Raw genomic sequence first — 16,348 nt, forward strand, 5'->3', positions numbered from 1 at the left:
CTGTTTCTGGATGTTTAGGAGTTTTTAGATCAGACAGCATCTGTCTGGGTGTTGGAACGTGTTTGGAATAGACGGCATCTGTCTCTGGGTGTTGGGGAGTGTTTGGATCAGGCCATGTCTGTCTGGGTCTTGGTTAGTATTTGAATCAGATGATGTTTGTCTCTGTCTGTTGGAGAGTGTTTGGATCAGACGGTGTCTGTCTCTGGGTGTTAAGGAGTGTTTGGTTCAGACAGAGTCTGTCTCTGGATTTTGGGAAGTGTTTGGATCAGACAGTGTCTGTCTCTGGGTGTTGGGGATTCCTTGGATCAGATGATGTCTGTCTCTGGGTGCTGGGGAGTATTTGGATCAGACGGTGTCTGTCTGGGTCTTTGGGAGTGTTTGGATCAGACGGAGTCTGTCTCCGGGTGTTGGGGAGTGTTTGGATCAGACAGCACCTGTCTCTGGATGTTGGGGAGTATTGGATCAGACGGTGTCTGTCGTTGAGTGTTGGGCGGTGTTTGTATTTGATCTGTCTCTTGGTGTTTAGGAGTTTTTGGATCAGACAGCATCTGTCTGGATGTTGGGGAGTGCTTGAATCAGACCGTCTCTGTTTCAGGATGTTGTGCAATGATTGGCTCAGACAGTGTGTGTTTCTCGGTGTTGGGGAGTGCTTGGATCAGATGATGTCTGTCTCTGGGTGTTGGAGAGTGTTTGAATCAGACAGTGTCTGTCTGTGTCTTTGGGAGTGTTTGGATCAGACGATGTCTGGCTGGGTATTTGGGAGTGTTTGGATCAGACAATGTCTGAATCTGGGAGTTGGGGAGTGTTTGGATCAGACAGTGTCTTTCTGGTAGTTGGAGAGGGTTTGGATCAGACGGTATCTGTCTCTGGGAGTTGGGCATTGTTTGGGTCACACTGTGTCTGTCTCTGCGTATTAGAGAGTGTTTGGATCAGACGGTGTCTGTCTCTGGGTGTCGGGGAGAATTTGGATCAGACAGTGTCTGTCTGCCTCTTGATGTTAGGGAGAGTTTGAAACAGATGGTGTCTGTCTCTGGGTATTGGGGAGTGTTTGGATCAGATGGTGTCTGTCTCTGGGTGTTGGCGAGTGTTTGGAGCCGAAGGCGTCTATTTGTCTCTGAGTGTTCGGGAGAGTTTGGAACAGATTGTGTTCTTCTCTGGGTATTGGGGAGTGTTTGGGTCAGACAGCGTCTGTCTGTCTCTGGGTATTAGGGAGAGTTTGGAACAGATGGTTTTTGTCTCCGGTTATTGCCGAGTGTTTGGATCAGACTTTGTCTGTCTCTGTGTGTTGGGGAGTGCTTGGATCAGACAGTGTCTGACTGGGTGTTGCTGAGTGTTTGAATCAGATGATGTCTGTCTCTGGGTGTTACGGGAGTATTTGGGTCAGACGGTGTCTGTCTCAGGGTGTTGGGGAGTGTTTGGACCAAACGGCGTCTGTCTGTCTCTAGATGCTAGGGTGAGTTTGGAACAGACGGTGTCTGTCTCTGTGTCTTAGGGAGTGCTTGCATCAGGCGGTGTCTGTCTCTGTGTGTTGGGGAGTGCTTGGATCAGACAGTGTCTGTCTGGGTATTGGCGAGTGTTTGGATCAGACGGTGTCTGTCTGGATCTTGGGGAGTGTTTGGATCAGACGGCGTCCATCTGTCTGTTAGTGTTAGGGAGAATTTGCAACAGACGGTGTCTGTCTCTGGGTATTGCGGAGTGTTTGGATCAGACCGTGTCTGTCTGTCTCTGGGTGCTAGGTAGAGTTTGGAACAGAAGGTTTTTGTCTCAGCGTGTCTTCGGGAGTATTTGGATCAGGCGGTGTCTGTCTCTGGGTGTCGGTTATGTTTGGATCAGATGGTGTCTGTCTGTGGATGTGGGGAAGAGTTTCGATCAGATTATGTCTGTCTCAGTGTGTTGGGGAGTGTTTGGATCAGACGGTGTCTGTCTCTGGGTGTTGGGGAGTATTTGAATCAGGCGGTGTCTGTCTCTGGGTGTTGGGGAGTGTTTGAATCAGGCGGTGTCTGTCTCTGGGTGTTGTGGAATGTTTGGATCAGATGGTGTCTATCTGGGAGTTGGGGATTGTTTAAGTCAGATGGTGACTGTCTATGGATGTGGGGAAGAATTTCGATCAGACTATGTCTGTCTCAGTGTGTGGGGGAGTGTTTGGATCAGACGGTGTCTGTCTCTGTGTGTTGGGGAGTATTTGGATTAGGCGGTGTCTCTCTGGGTGTTGTGGAGTGATTGGATCAAATGGTGTCTGTCTCTGGGTTTTGGGGAGTGTTTGGATCAGACGGTGTCTGTCTGTCTCTTGGTGTTAGGGAGAGTTTGGAACAGACGGTGTCTGTCGCTGGGTATTGGGGAGTACTTGAATCAGACAGTGTCTGTCTGGGTATTGGGGAGTGTCTTGATCAGATGGTGTCTGTCTGTCTCTTGGTGTTAGGGAGAGTTTGGAACAGACGGTGTCTGTCTCTGGGTATTGTGGAGTGTTTGGATCAGACGGTGTCTGTCTGTGTCTTAGGGAGTATTTGGATCAGGCGGTGTCTGTCTGTGTCTTGGGGATTGTTTGAATCAGACGGTGTCTGTCTCTGGGTCTTGGGGATTGTTTGAATCAGACGGTGTCTGTCTCTGGGTGTTGGGGAGTGTTTGGATCAGACGGTGTCTGTTTTTGGGTATCGAGGAGTGTTTGGATCAGACGGTGTCTGTCTGTGTCTTAGGGAGTATTTGGATCAGGCGGTGTCTGCCTCTGGGTATTGGATATGTTTGGATTAGACTGTCTGTCTGGGAGTTGGGGATTGTTTGAATCAGACAGTGTCTGACTGGGTGTTGTGGAGTGTTTGTATCAGATGGTGACTGTCCCTGGATGTTGGGGAGTGTTTGGATCAGACAGTGTCTGTTTGTCTCTGGGTGTTAGGGATAGTTTGGAACAGATGGTTTTCGTCTCCGGTTATTGGCGAGTGTTTGGATCAGACGATGTCCGTCTCTGGGTGTTGGGGAGTGTTTGGATCAGACAGCGTCTGTTTGTCTCTGGGTGTTAGGGATAGTTTGGAACAGATGGTTTTTGTCTCCGGTTATTGGCGAGTGTTTGGATCAGACTGTGTCTGTCTCTGTGTGTTGGGGAGTACTTGAATCAGACAGTGTCTATCTCAGGGTATTGGGGAGTGTCTAGATCAAACGGTGTCTGTCTGTCTCTTGGTGTTAGGGAGAGTTTGGAACAGACGGTGTCTGTCTCTGGGTATTGGAGAGTGCTTGGATCAGACGGTGCCTGTCTGTCTTGGGGATTGTTTGGATCAGACGGTGTCTGTTTCTGGGTGTCGGGGCATGTTTAGATCAGACAGTGTCTGTCTCTGGGTGCTGGGAAGTGTTTGGATCAGACAGTGTCTGACTGGGTGTTGCGAAGTGTTTGAATCAGACGGTGTCTGTCTGTCCCTGGGTGTTGGGGAGAGTTTGATACAGACGGTGTCTGTCTTTGGGTATTGGGGAGTGTTTGGATCAGACGGTGTCTGTCTCTGGGTGTTGGGGAGTGTTTGGATCAGACGGTGTCTGTTTTTGGGTGTCGAGGAGTGTTTGGATCAGACGGTGTCTGTCTGTGTCTTAGGGAGTATTTGGATCAGGCAGTGTCTGCCTCTGGGTATTGGATATGTTTGGATTAGACTGTCTGTCTGGGAGTTGGGGATTGTTTGAATCAGACAGTGTCTGACTGGGTGTTGTGGAGTGTTTGTATCAGAAGGTGACTGTCCCTGGATGTTGGGGAGTGTTTGGATCAGACGGCCTCTGTCTCTGGCTGTTGGGGAGAGTTTGGAACTGAAGGCGTCTGTTTGTCTATGGGTTTTGGGAGAGTTTGGAACAGACAGTGTTCTTCTCTGGGTGTTGTGAAGTGTTTGGATCAGACGGTGTCTGTTTCTGGGTGTCAGGGAGTGTTTGGATCAGACGGTGTCTGTCTCTGGGTGTTGGGTGGTGTTTGAAGCAGAAGGCGTCTGTCGCTGTGTGCTGGGGAGTACTTGGATCACACAGTGTCTTTCTAGGTATTGGTTATGTTTGGATCAGACGGTGTCTGTCTGGATCTTGGGGAGTGTTTGGATCAGATGGCATCCATCTGTCTCTTGGTGTTAGAGAGAGTTTGGAACAGATGGTGTCTGTCTATGGGTGTTCGGGAGAGTTTGGAACAGACGGTGTCCTTCTCTGGGTGTTGGGAAGTGTTTAGATCAGACAGTGTCAGTTTCAGGGTGTCGGGGTGTGTTTGGATCAGACGGTGTATAACTCTGGGTGCTGGGAAGTGTTTGGATCAGACAGCCTCTGTCTGTCGCTGGGTGTTAGGGAGAGTTTGGTACAGATGGTTTTTGTCTCCGGTTATTGGTGAGTGTTCGGATCAGACTGTGTCTGACTCTGCGTGTTGGGGAGTGCTGGGATCAGACAGTGTCTGACTGGGTGTTGTGGAGTGTTTGAACCAGACGGTGTCTGTCTCTAGGTGTCGGGTAGTTTTTCGATCAGATGGTGTTTGTCTCAGGGTGTTGGGGAGTGTTTGGATCAGACGGCGTCTGTCTGTCTCTGGGTGTTAGGGAGAGTTTGGAACAGATGGTTTTTGTCTCCGGTTATTGCCGAGTGTTTGGATCAGACTTTTTCTGTCTCTGGGTGTGGGGGAGTGTTTGGATCAGACGGTGTCTGTCTCTGGGTGTTGGGGAGTGTTTGGATCAGGCGGTGTCTGTCTCTGGGTGCTGGGGAGTGTTTGGATCAGACAGCGTCTGTTTGTCTCTGGGTGTTAGGGATAGTTTGGAACAGATGGTTTTCGTCTCCGGTTATTGGCGAGTGTTTGGATCAGACGATGTCCGTCTCTGGGTGTTGGGGAGTGTTTGGATCAGACAGCGTCTGTTTGTCTCTGGGTGTTAGGGAGAGTTTGGAACAGATGGTTTTTGTCTCCAGTTATTGGCGAGTGTTTGGATCAGACTTTTTCTAGCTATGGGTGTGGGGGAGTGTTTGCATCAGACGGTGTCTATCTCAGGGTGTTGAGGAGTGTTTGGATCAAATGGTGTCTATCTCTGGGTGTGGGGGAGTGTTTGGATCAGACTATGTCTGTCAGGGTGTTGGGGAGTGTTTGGATCAGACGGTGTCTATCTCTGGGTGTTGAGGAGTGTTTGGATCAGGCAGTGTCTGTCTCTGGGTGCTGGGGAGTGTTTGGATCAGACAGTGTCTGTTTGTCTCTGGGTGTTAGGGATAGTTTGGAACAGATGGTTTTCGTCTCCGGTTATTGGCGTTGTTTGGATCAGACGATGTCCGTCTCTGGGTGTTGGGGAGTGTTTGGATCAGACAGCGTCTGTTTGTCTCTGGGTGTTAGGGATAGTTTGGAACAGATGGTTTTTGTCTCCGGTTATTGGCGAGTGTTTGGATCAGACTGTGTCTGTCTCTGTGTGTTGGGGAGTACTTGAATCAGACAGTGTCTATCTCAGGGTATTGGGGAGTGTCTGGATCAAACGGTGTCTGTCTGTCTCTTGGTGTTAGGGAGAGTTTGGAACAGACGGTGTCTGTCTCTGGGTATTGGGGAGTGTTTGGATCAGACGGTGTCTGTCTGTCTTGGGGATTGTTTGGATCAGACGGTGTCTGTCTCTGGGTGTCGGGGAGTGTTTGGATCAGACGGTCTCTGTCTCTCTGGGAGTTGGGGATTGTTTGAATCAGATGGTGTCTGTCTCTAGGTGTGGGGGAGTGTTTGGATTAGACGGTGTCTGTCTCTGGGTGTTGAGGAGGGTTTGGGTCAGACGGCATCTAGCTGTGTCTTGGGGAGTGTTTGGATCAGACGGTGTCTGTCTCAGGATGTTGGGGAGTGTTTGGATCAGACGGTATCTGTCTGTCTCTGGGTGTTAGGGAGAGTTGGGAACAGACGGTGTCTGTCTCAGGTTGTTGGGGAGTGCTTGGATCAGACGGTGCCTGTCTCAGGATGTTGCGGAGTGTTTGGATCAGACGGTATCTGTCTGTCTCTGGGTGTTAGGGAGAGTTGGGAACAGACGGTGTCTGTCTCAGGGTGTTGGGGATTGTTTGGATTAGATGCTGTCTGTCTCAGGGTGTTGGGGAGTGTTTGGATCAGACGGTGTCTGTCTCTGGTTGTTGGGGAGTGTTTGGATCAGATGGCGTCTGTCTGGCAGTTGGGGAGTGTTTGGATCAAACAGTGTCTGTCTAGGTATTGTGCAGTGTTTGAATCAGACGGTATCTGCCTCTGGATGTTAAGCAGTGTTTGGATCAGACGTTGGCTGTCTCTGGGTGTTGGGGAGTGTTTGTATGAGACAGTGTCTGTCTAGCTATTTGGGAGTGTTTGGATCAGACGGTGTCTGTTCTGTTCTTGGGGAGTATTTGGATCAGGCTGTGTCTGCCTCAGCGAGTTGGGAATGTTTGGATCAGACAGTGTCTGTCTGGGAGTTGGGGATTGTTTTAATCAAATTGTGTCTGTCTCAGGATGTTGGGTAGTGTTTGGATCAGAGGGTGTCTGTCTGTGTGTTGGGGAGTGCTTGGGTCAGACGGTGTCTGTCTCTGGGTGGAGGAGTATTTGGATCAGACAGTGTCTGTCTGTGAGTTGGGGCGTGTTTGAATCAGACGGTGACTGTCTCTGGGTGTTGGGGAGTGTTTGGATCAAACGATGTCTGTCGCTGGGTGTTGGGGAGTGTTTCGATCAGACGGTGTCTGCCTCAGGGTGTTGGGGAGTGTTTAGATCAGGCGGTGTCTGTCTCCACGTGTTGGGGAGTGTGTCGATCAGATGGTGTCTGTCTCTGGTTGTTGGGGAGTGTTTGGATCAGACGGTGTCTGATGCGTTCATAATAAAGGGTGAAACTGAGTACTGTGTGCAATAAGCAAGTTTGACCTTAGCTCCTTTAATCACACTCCAGAGTACTCGTGGGTGGTCTGCTTATATACTGTGCTCCCAAGGGATGCTGGCATCTCTTGGGACTCCAACAGGTAGGCCCTCTGGTGGTAGTGTAATACAGGTTGCAAGGGATTAAGTAAAGTCAATAGTACACTTATTTACAAGGTGAGACGATCTGGGGCTTTTCACTCCCTTGTCGATCGTCTCATACTAAAGCAGGTGTTGGTGAGTTGGTTCGTTCTTTACTGGGCTGCTGGGCAGCCGGCCTTGCTGGGCTGCTGGGGATAGTGACTTCGGCTTCGTGGTCAACCATGATGTCAGTTGCCACTTGTGTATGTGTGTTGGAGGGTCAACGTTGGTGGTGTCTTCATCGGGTTGTTCGTAGCTGTTGGTGAACGACAATTTGATTTGGTCCAAATGTTTTCTGCACGCTAGTCCATTGGCCAATTTGACCTGAAACACTCTACTCCCTTCTTTGGTTATGACCGTGCCAGCGAGCCATTTGGGACCATGTCCATATTTGAGAACAAACACGGGGTCCTTGACCTTACTATCGCATGAAAATTTGCACGGCCATGGTACACACTTTCTTGATGCCGCCTGCTCTCCACGTGATCCAGGTGGACAAGAGAGAGCCTTGTTTTGAGCGCTCTTTTCATGGGCAGCTCGGCTGCGGGAACCCCGGTGAGTGAGTGGGGTCTGGTGCAGTAGCTGAGCAGCACTCGGCATAGTCGGGATAGTCGGGTCTGCAGGGACCCTTCAAGCATTTCAAGCTTTGCTTGATGGTCTGAACAGCCCGTTCTGCCTGGCCGTTGGATGCGGGCTTGAACGGGGCAGATGTGACGTGCTTGATCCCATTGCGGGTCATGAATTCCTTGAATTCAGCACTGGTGAACCACGGCCCATTGTCGCAGACTAGGACATCAGGCAGGCCGTGCCGGCCGTGGACATGCTTACAGACATTATTGCACATTCAATCCATTTTGAGTAAGCATCCACGACAACCAAGAACATTTTGCCTAGAAATGGGCCCACATAGTCCACGTGGATCCTCGACCATGGTTCGGAGGGCCACGACCACAAACTTAGCAGTACATCTCTGGGTACATTGCTCAGCTGAGAGCAAGTGTTGCACTGGTGCACGCATGACTCTAAATCTGAGTCGATGCCGGGCCACCACACATGGGATCTGGCTATGGCTTTCATCATGACAATGCCTGGGTGGGTGCTGTGCAGATCACAAATGAACATATCTCTGCCTTTCTTGGGCAAGACCACGCGATTGCCCCACAACAGACAGTCCACTTGTTGGGACTTTTCGTCTTTGCGCCTGTGGAACGGCTTGCCTCCTGCATCTCCGCTGGGACCCTGGACCAGCTCCCATGGAGGACACAGTTTTTTACCAAGGACAGTAAAGGATCCTGGCTGGTCCTGGTCCTGATCTGGTGGGCCATAACGGGGGACTTTTCATTTTCGAATGCATCCATTACCATAAGTAAGTCCGCAGTCTGTGCCATTTCCACCCCGGTGGTGGGCAATGGCAGCCGACTGAGAGCATCAGCGCAGTGCTCTGTGCCCGGTCTGTGGCGGATTACATAATTGTATGCCGACTGCGTGAGCGCCCATCTTTGGATGCGGGCAGAGGCATTGGTGTTAATCCCTTTGCTCTCAGAGAACATTGATATGAGCGGCTTGTGGTCAGTTTCAAAGTTAAACTTGAGGCCAAATAAGTACTGGTGCATTTTCTTTATCCCGTAAACGCACGCCAGAGCCTCTTTTTCAATCATGCTGTAGGCCCTTTTGGCCTTGGTCAAACTCCTGCACGTAAAAGCGACCGGTTACAAAATCCCCGATTTATTAGCCTGTTGTAACACACACCTGACCCCGTATGACGACGCATCGCAAGCTAGCACTAACCATTTACAAGGGTTATACAGGACAAGCAGTTTGTTTGAACACAACAGACTTAAAGGCAGCCTCTTGTGAATTCCCCCACACCCAGTCGTCTTCCTTGTGTAGGGTTTCTAGCAGGGTGCTTAACGCATGTAGGAAATTACCGAAATAGTTAAGGAGTCCCAGGAACGACCGCAGATCCGTCACGTTCTGTGGTCTCGGCGCGTTCTTGATGGCCTCCGTCTTGGCGTCGGTGGGTCTGATGCTATCTGCTGCGATTCTTCTTCCTAAGAACTTGACCTCTGGCGCCAGGAAAACACACTTCGAATGTTTCAACCTAAGTCCCACGCGATCTCGCCGACTTAGAACATTTCCAAATTCTTCAACTGTTCGAAGGTGTCCCAACCTGTGATCAGTATGTCGTCCTGGAAAACCACGGTGCATGGAACTGACTTTAGCAGGCTCTCCATGTTCCATTGGAAATTGCCGTGGCCAACCGAATCCCGAACGGGCATCTGTTATAGATGAACAGACCTTTGTGCGTGTTGATGCAGGTGAGGCCTTTCGAAGATTCCTCCAGCTCCTGCGTCATATAGGCCGAGGTCAGGTCCAACTTGGTGAACGTCTTTCCTCCAGCCAGGGTCGCAAATAGGTCGTCTGCCTTGGGTAGTGGGTACTGGTCCTGCAGCGACATACGATTAATCGTTACTTTATAGTCCCCACAAATTCTGACTGTGCCGTTACCTTTGAGTACCGGGACAATCGGACTGGCCCGCTGGTTGAATTCCACCGGTGCGCTGATGCCTTCTCGCTGCAGCCTGTCCAGCTTAATTTCCACTTTCTCTCGCATCATATACGGTACAGCCCGTGCCTTGTGGTGGATGGGTCGTGTACCGGGAACCAAATGGATCTGCATTTTCACCCCCGAGAAACTTCCAATGCCTGGCTTGAACAACGATGGAAATCTGCTCAGAATCTGGGCACATGAGGCGTCGTCGACGGACGAAAGCGCTCGGATGTCGTCCCAGTTTCAGCGGATTTTTCCCAGCCGAACAGTGTGGGGCCATACCTTGGTACGATCCATAGTGGGAGTTTATGCACAGCTCTATCATAGGAGACTTTGACATCTGCGCTGCCAATTACAGGGATCAGTTCTTTGGTGTAAGTTCTTAGCTTGGTATGAATGGGGCTGAGCTTGAACCTGTGTGCCTTGTTGCACCACAGCCTGTCGAAGGCCTTTTTGCTCATTATGGACTGACTCGCACCCACGTCCAGTTCCATGGATACTGGAATTCCGTTCAGTTCAACTTTTAACATTATTGGTGGATATTTTGTGGCGAAGGTGTGTACACTTCTGCCTCCTTGATACGAGTTTCCAATTCAGCCTGATCCACAGTGGATCGATCTTCCTCTGCAACGTGGTGGTTTGCAGGGTTTGCAGCTCGCCTGCACATTCGCTGGAGGTGTCCCATTATTCTGCAACCATTGCACGCATAGTGCTTGAAGCGGCATTGATGGTTCCGATGATCACCTCCACAGTTCCAACAAGGTATCAACTGCCTCGCATTAACGATTGATGATGGACTCTGGGTTATCTGAGGTCGCACAGCAGCAGCCGGCGTGTACGTTCTGTCATGTATATTCCTGCTCGAAAACGACATACTTTGGGGACACTACTGGCCGAAATGTCTTTACTTTGTGAAATCTGTTTGGTGTTGTCGCTGGTGGACATAAATGTCTGGGCTATCGTAATGGCTTTACTTAGATTCGGAGTTTCAACAGTCAACAGTTTGCAAAGGATTGTGCAAAAAAGTCTCTAAGCATTTGTTCTAGGATTCCCTTAAATTCGCAATGTCCTGCGAGGCGCCTTAGTTCGGCGACATAGCTCGGAACTTCCTGCCCCTCCAACTGTTGACACGTGTCAAATCGATAGCTCGCCATCAAAACGCTTTCCTTAGGATTTAGGTGTTCCCAGTCCAGCATACACAATTCTTCAAAGGATTTAGCTTTTGGTTTTACCGGAGCTAGGAGATTCTTCATGAGGCCATATGGTGTTGCCCCAATAGACAGTTAGGAGGATTGCCCTTCGTTTGGCAGCTTTCTCGTCCTCCTCCAGCTCGTTGGCCACAAAGTATTGGTCGACTCTCTCGACAAAGGCCTCCCAGTCATCCGCTTCTGAGAACTTCTCCAGGATACCAACTGTTCTTTGCATTTTCACGCGGTTGTTTATTATCTCGTCGCCAATTGATGCGGTCATAATAAAGGGTGAAACTGAATACTGTGTATAATGAGCAAGTGTGACCTTTGCTCCTTTAATAAGACTCCAGAATGCAGGTACCTCGTGGGTGACCTACTTATATACCGTGCTCCCAAGGGACGCTGGGATCTCTTGGGACTCCGACAGGTATGCCCTCTGGTGGTAGTGTAATACAGGTTGCAAGGGGTTAAATCCATAACAGTGTCTGTCTCTGGGTGTTGGGGAATGTTTGAATCAGACAGTGTCTGTCTGGGAGTTGGCGAGTGTTTGAATCAGATGGGGTCTGTCTCACGCTGTTGGGGAGTGTTTGGATCAAACAGTGTCAGCCTCTGGGTATTGCGAAGTGTTTGGAGCAGACAGTGTCTGTGTGTGTCTTGGGGAATATTTGGATCAGACAGTGTCCGTCTCTGGGTGTTGGGAAGTGTTTGGATCAGACTGTATCTATCTGGGACTTGGGGAGTGTTTGAATCTGACGGTGTCTGGCTCTGGGTATTGGGGAGTGTTTCGATCAGATGGTGTCTGTCTGTGCCTTGCCATTCTGAAATGGACCCGTTTATCCCGACTCTCTGCTTCCTGTCTGCCAACCAGTTCTCTATCCACGTCAGTACATTACCCCCAATACCATGTGCTTTGATTTTGCACACCAATCTCTTGTGTGGGACCTTGTCAAAAGCCTTTTGAAAGTCCAAATACACCACATCCACTGGTTCTCCCTTATCCACTCTACTAGTTACATCCTCAAAAAATTCCAGAAGATTTCTCAAGCATGATTTCCCTTTCATAAATCCATGCTGACTTCGGGTATTGGGGACTGTTTGGTTCAGATGGTGTCTGTCTCAGGATGTTGGGTAGTGTTTGGATCAGAGGGTATCTGTCTGTGTGTTGGGGAGTGCTTGGGTCAGACGGTGTCTGTCTCTGGGTGGGGGAGTGTTTGGATCAGACAGTGTCTGTCTGTGAGTTGGGGAGTGTTTGAATCAGATGGTGACTGTCTCTGGATGTTGGGGAGTGTTTGGATCAAATGGTGTCTGTCTGGGAGTTGGGGATTGTTTGAATCAGATGGTGTCAGTCTCTGGGTGTTGAGGAGTGTTTGGATCGGACGGTGTCTGTCTCAGGTTGTTGGAGAGTGTTTGAATCGGACGGTGTCTGTCTCAGGATGTTGGGGAGTCTTTGGATCAGATGGTGTCTGTCTCTGGTTGTTGGGGAGTGTTTGGATCAAACGGTGTCTGTCTGGATCTTGGGAGTGTTTGGATCAGACAGTGTCTGTCTACATATTGGGGAGTGCTTGGATCAGATGGTGTCTGCCTCTGGGTGTTAAGCAGTGTTTGGATTAGATGGAGTCATAATAAAGGGTGAAACTGAGTACTGTGTACAATTAGCAAGTTTGACCTTAGCTCCTTTAATAAGACTCCAGAGTGCAGGTGCCTTTTGGGTGGCCTGCTTATATACCGTGCTCCCAAGGGATGTTGGGATCCCTTGGGACTCCAACAGGTAGGCCCTCTGGTGGTAGTGTAATACAGGTTGCAAGGGGTTAAATGCATAACATCAGTCCACCGTAAAGTCAATAGTACACTTATTTACAAGGTGAGACGATCTGGGGCTTTTCGCTCCCTTGTCGATCATCTCGTACAAAAGCAGGTGTTGGTGAGTTGGTTCGTTCTTCACTGGGCTACTGGGCAGCCGGCCTTGCTGGGCTGCTGGGGATGGTGACTTCGGCTTCGTGGTCAACCATGATGTCAGTTGCCACTTGTGTATGTGTGTTGGAGGGTCAAAATTGGTGGTGTCTTCCTCAGGTTGTTCGTAGCTGTTGGTGAACCGCAATTTGATTTGGTCCAAATGTTTTCTGCACGTTAGTCCATTGGCCAATTTGACCTGAAACGCTCTACTCCCTTCTTTGGTTATGACCGTGCCAGCGAGCCATTTGGGACCATGTCCATATTTGAGAACAAACACAGGGTCCTTGACTTTACTATCGCATGACAAATTTGCGCGGTCATGGTACACACTTTGTTGATGCCGCCTGCTCTCCACGTGATCGTGGAGATCAGGGTGGACAAGAGAGAGCCTTGTTTTGAGCGCTCTTTTCATGAGCAGCTCAGCTGCGGGAACCCCGGTGAGTGAGTGGGGTCTGGTGCAGTAGCTGAGCAGCACTCGGGATAGTCGGGTCTGCAGGGACCCTTCCGACACACATTTCAAGCTTTGCTTGATGGTCTGAACTGCCCGTTCTGCTTGGCCGTTGGATGCGGGCTTGAACGGGGCACATGTGACGTACTTGATCCCATTGCGGATCATGAATTCCTTGAATTCAGCACTGGTGAAACACGGCCCATTGTAGCTGACTAGGACATCAGGCAGGCCGTGCCTGGCCGTGGACATGCTTACAGACATTATTGCACATTCAATCCATTTTGAGTAAACATCCACGACAACCAAGAACATTTTGCCCAGAAATGGGTCCACATAATCCACGTGGATCCTCGACCATGGTTTCGAGGGCCACGACCACAAACTTAGTGATGCCTCTCTGGGTGCATTGCTCAGCTGAGAGCAAGTGTTGCACTGGTGCACGCATGACTCTAAATCTGAGTCGATGTCGGGCCACCACACATGGGATCTGGCTGTGGCTTTCATCATGACAATGCCTGGGTGGGTGCTGTGCAGTTCTCAAATGAACGTATCTCTGCCTTTCTTGGGCAAGACCACGCAATTGCCCCACAACAGACAGTCCACCTGCAGGGACATTTCGTCTTTGCGTCTGTGGAACTGCTTGCCTTCTGCATCTCTGCTGGGACGCTGGACCAGCTCCCATGGAGGACACAGTTTTTTACCAAGGGCAGTAAAGGATCCTGGCTGGTCCTGCTCCTGATCTGGTGGGCCATGACGGGGAATTTTCATTTTCGATGCATCCATTACCATGATCAAATCCCCAGGCTGTGCCATTTCCACCCGGTGGTGGGCAATGGCAGCCGACTGAGAGCATCAGCGCAGTTCTCTGTGCCCGGTCTGTGGCGGATTACATAATTGTATGCCGACAGCGTGAGCACCCATCTGTGGATGCGGGCAGAGGCATTGGTGTTAATCCCTTTGCTCTCAGAGAACAGCGATATGAGCGGCTTGTGGTCAGTTTCAAACTCAAACTTGAGGTCAAATAGGTACTGGTGCATTTTCTTTACTCCATAAACGCATGCCAGAGCCTCTTTCTCAATCATGCTCCAGGCCCTTTCAGCCTTGGACAAACTCCTGGACGCATAAGCGACCGGTTGCAAAATCCCCGATTTGTTAGCCTGTTGTAACACACACCTGACCCCGTATGATGACGCATCGCAAGCCAGCACTAAACGTTTACATGGGTTATACAGGACAAGCAGTTTGTTTGAACACAACAGATTCCTGGCTTTCTTAAAGGCAGCCTCTTGTGAATTCCCCCATACTCAGTCGTCTCCCTTGCACAGTAGCGCATGTAGGATTTCTAGCAGGGTGCTTAACCCATGTTGGAAATTACCGAAATAGTTAAGGAATCCCAGGAACGACCGCAGCTCCATCACGTTCTGTGGTCTCGGCGTGTTTTTGATGGATTACGTCTTGGCGTCGGTGGGTCTGATGCCATCTGCTGCGATTCTTCCTCCCAAGAACTCTACCTCTGGCGCCAGGAAAACATACTTCGAGTGTTTCAACCTGAGTCCCATAAGATCCCGCTGACTTAGAACCTTTCCAAATTCTTCAGCTGTTCGATGGTGTCCCAACCTGTGATCAGGATGTCGTCCTGGAAAACCACGGTGCGTGGAACTGACTTTAGCAGGCTCTCCATGTTCCATTGGAAAATTGCCGTGGACGACCGAATCCCGAACGGGCATCTGTTATAGATGAACAGACCTTTGTGCGTGTTGATGCAGGTGAGGCCTTTTGAAGATTCCTTCAGCTCCTGCGTCATGTAGGCCGAGGTCAGCTCCAACTTGGTGAATGTCTTTCCTCCAGCCAGGGTCGCAAATAGGTTGTCTGCCTTGGGTAGCGGGTACTGGTCCTGTAGCGACATACGGTTAATCGTTACTTTATAGTCCACACAAATTCTGACCATGCCATCACCTTTGAGTACTGGGACAATCGGAATGGCCCACTCGTTGAATTCCACTGGCGTGATGATGCCTTCTCGCTGCAACCTGTCCAGCTTAATTTCCACTTTCTCTCGCATCATATACGGTACCGCCCGTGCCTTGTGGTGGATGGGTCATGTACGGGGAACCAAATGGATCTGCACTTTCACCCCCAAGAAACTTCCAATGCCAGGCTCGAACAACGATGGAAATCTGCTCAGAATCTGGCACATGAGGCGACGTCGATGGATGAAAGCGCTCGGATGTCATCCCAGTTCCAGCGGATTTTTCCCAGCCAGCTTCTGCCAACAGTGTGGGGCCATCCCCTGGCATGATCCATAGTGGGAGTTCGTGCACTCCTCCATCATAGGAGACTTTGACTTCTGCGCTGCCAATTACAGGGATTAGGTCTTTGGTGTAAGTTCTTAGCTTGGTATGAATGGGGCTGAGCTTGGACCTGTGTGCCTTGTTGCACCACAGCCTGTCAAAGGCCTTTTTGCTCATTATGGACTGACTCGCACCCGCGTCCAGTTCCATGGATACTGGAACTCCGTTCAGTTCAACTTTTAACATTATTGGTGGACATTTCGTGGTACGAGTTTCCAATTCAGCCTGATCCACAATGGATCAATCTTCTTCTGCAACGTGGTGGCTTGCAGGGTTTGCAGCTCGTTTGCACATTCGCTGCGGGTGTCCCATTGTTCTGCAACCGTTTCACGCATTGTACTTGAAGTGGCATTGATGGGGCAGATGATCAACTCCACAGCACCAACAAGGTGTTAACTGCCTCGCATTAACGATTGATGACGGACTCTGGGTTATCTGAGGTCGTGTAGCAGCAGCCGGCGTGTACGTTCTGCCATGTATATTCCTGCTCGAAAACGACGTTACTTTCTGCTCAGTACTGGCCGAAATGTCTTTACTTTGAGAAATCTGTTTGGTGTTGTCGCTGGTGGACATAAATGCCTGGGCTTTCGTTATGGCTTTACTTAGATTCGGAGTTTCTACAGTCAACAGTTTGCGATGGATTACCTCATGGCTAATGCCCAGTACAAAAAAGTCTCTAAGCATTAGTTCCAGGAATCCCTCAAATTCGCAATGTCCTGCGAGGCGCCTTAGTTCAGCGACATAGCTCGGCACTTCCTGCCCCTTCGATTGCTGACATGTGTAGAACCGATATCTCACCATCAAAACGCTTTCCTTAGGATTTAGGTGCTCCTGGACCAGGGTACACAATTCTTCATAGGATTTAGCTGTTGGTTTTACCGGAGCTTGGAGATTCTTCAT

At 50.0% G+C, this 16,348-nt stretch overlaps 1 protein-coding gene across 2 annotated transcripts in view; it reads left to right on the top strand.

The window, feature by feature from the left end:
- LOC139277400 (voltage-dependent calcium channel subunit alpha-2/delta-2-like) overlaps positions 1-16,348 on the top strand; it is a 1,881,585-nt gene that overhangs the window by 334,617 nt on the left and 1,530,620 nt on the right. The window lies entirely within an intron of this gene.

This window comes from Pristiophorus japonicus, chromosome 12 (genome assembly GCF_044704955.1).
Source record: "Pristiophorus japonicus isolate sPriJap1 chromosome 12, sPriJap1.hap1, whole genome shotgun sequence".
Lineage (NCBI taxonomy): Eukaryota > Metazoa > Chordata > Chondrichthyes > Pristiophoridae > Pristiophorus > Pristiophorus japonicus.